Below are 2,500 nucleotides of genomic sequence, written 5' to 3'. Positions count from 1 at the left end.
TTAATACACCAAATATTTAAAAACCAAAAGTCAGTTTATCATCAGTTGCTTTCTCTGTATGAACTCTAATTGCTTTCTTTGGTGAACTTACATGTTGCTGGGTGCTTAGAACACTCTGCTGCCCTAGCTCAGAGGAGGTTGGTGATGATTCTGACAAATCCCATTGCTTTGCGTGTGCCCAGAACCCCAGGCCCATCCTTTCCTAGCTGGGGCCATGCTGGACGGCACCAGCATCTCACATGGCTCCTGAGCCTTCCTTTCCCATGGCCGGAGTCTGCCCAGGTTATCTCAAAAGCCTGAAAACAGGAAATGTGTTAGGGAGTTAACAATGATCTCTGGGTGGAGGAGCTTTAAATGACTTATTTTCTGCTTTAAACATTCCTGTATATTCCCCAATGGGCCTTCACTGCCTTTGTAATTTTTATTAATCAAGGAGTTTCTCATGCTCTCACCTGGAAGCATCTGAAGCCCCATATACAAGACGTTATCCAAGATGTTATTTTTCCACTGATGTGCACAGATGCCAATGAGGAACTTTGGCAAGAAGACCCTTACGAATACATACGCACAAAGTATGATGTGTTTGAAGATTTCCTTTCTCCTACCACTGCTGCCCAGACACTTCTGTTTACAGCCTGTAGTAAGAGGAAAGAGGTAGTGCAAAAGACTGCGATTTTGTTACCAGATTCTTACAGAACCAAATGCTGACCCTCAGAAAAACGATGGAGCCCTGCATATGATTGGCTCTTTAGCTGAAATTCTTCTGAAGAAAAAGATCTGTAAAGATCAGACAGAATGCATGTTGCAGATTCACGTACTCCCTTCTCTTTGGCAGTGAACTAGGCTACATGAAAGCCGGCTTGCTGGGTACTTTACTATTTTTGTGAAGTGAAGTTCAAAAGTGATCAGAACCTTCAAACAGCCTTAGAGCTAACAAAAAGATGTCTGATTGATGAGAGAGAAACGCTTGTGAAAGTGGAAACTGCCATTGCCCTTCAAGTATTGCTCAGCAGTCAAGAAAAAGCTAAAGAATATATCACGTCATTCATCAGACCTGTCATGCAGGCTCTTTTTTGTATTATAAGAGAAACAGAAAACGATGACCTTACCAATGTAATTCAGAAAATGATCCATGAATATAGTGAAGAAATTACTCCTATTGCAGTAGAAATGACACAACATTTGGCAATGACATTTAACCAAGTAATCCGGACAGGGCCAGATGACGAAGGTAGTGATGACAAAGCAGTTACTGCTATGGGAATTCTTTTTTCTTCCCCCCCATGAATGAGTCTCTTTTTATTTTCTTGGTAATCTCTTCCAGTTAACTACTTCCGTTGTAGGTGATGAAATGGGTAAGGCTCCACACTTCAGATGTTGGCACTGCTATGAGCATGGTCTTTCCCTTTATTGCAACTCACAATCAAAACCTTTGATTCTTTTTTATATTCCAGTCCCAGAAGTAGTCTCCACTGTAGAAGTTAATTGATGAGTAGTAGCCTACAACCAGGCTCTAGCTCCTCCAGGACCACTACAGGATGAATTTAACTATGCATTAAACTAAAAGGCATTCTCTCAAATATTTGCTATGGGAATTCTTAATACAATTGACACACTAAGGGTAGCTGAAGATCATAAAGAGATAACCCAACAGCTCGAGGGAATCTGCTTACAGGTCATTGGTACCGTTTTACAACAACATGTCTTAGACTTCTCTGAGGAGATCTTCTCTTTAGCGCACAGTTTGACATGGGAACAAGTGTCTCCACAGATGTGGCAGCTACTACCCCTTGTATTTGAAGTCTTTGAGCAAGATGGCTTTAATTATTTTACAGCTATGATGCCCTTCCTTCATAATTATGTAACAGTTGATACAGACACACTTTTGTCTGACACCCATTATCTTGAAATGATATACAGTCTGTGCAAAAAGGTTTTAACAGAAGTTGCAGGAGAAGATGCAGAGTGTCATGCAGCAAAATTGTTTGAGGTCATCATTCTGCAGTGCAAAGGGCGAAGCATTGACTAGAGGAACTGGGGAGTGATGAAGATGATATTGATGAAGATGGGCAAGAATATTTGGAGATTCTGGCTAAGCAGGCTGGTGATGATGGAGATGAAGAAGACTGAGATGATGATGTGGAAGAGACTTCTGGAGAAGGCTATTCCACAGTCATTGATGATGAAGATAACCCTGTTGATGAGTATCAGATATTTAAAGTTATCTTTCAAACTATTCAAAATTGTAATCCTGTGTGGTATCAGGCTCTGACTCATCGTCTTAAGAACAAAGAAAACAGTTACAGTATATAGCAACTGACTGATAAAGAAGAGCAGCCCATGAATCCAAAATGATTGAGAAGCATGGAGGATACAAATCAGTGCTCCAGTTGTGCCAAGTTCTTTCAACTTCGGAGGCCCAGCACCAGGGATGAATTGAGTTATTTCTTTCTTTCCTGCTGTGTGATTGGAGTGAAGAGCTTGTGTTCCTCCTAGTCGT

The 2,500-nt window shown here is 41.1% G+C and overlaps 1 pseudogene; it reads left to right on the top strand.

Annotated features, from left to right (window-relative positions):
- Positions 1-495: 495 nt before the first annotated feature.
- On the top strand, positions 496-2,130 carry LOC108531183 (importin-7-like; annotated as a pseudogene).
- The last annotated feature ends 370 nt before the right edge of the window (positions 2,131-2,500 follow it).

This window comes from Rhinopithecus bieti, unplaced genomic scaffold (genome assembly GCF_001698545.2).
Source record: "Rhinopithecus bieti isolate Rb0 unplaced genomic scaffold, ASM169854v2 scaffold_8350, whole genome shotgun sequence".
Taxonomy (NCBI): domain Eukaryota; kingdom Metazoa; phylum Chordata; class Mammalia; order Primates; family Cercopithecidae; genus Rhinopithecus; species Rhinopithecus bieti.
This window is presented reverse-complemented; position numbering and strand designations above follow the sequence as displayed.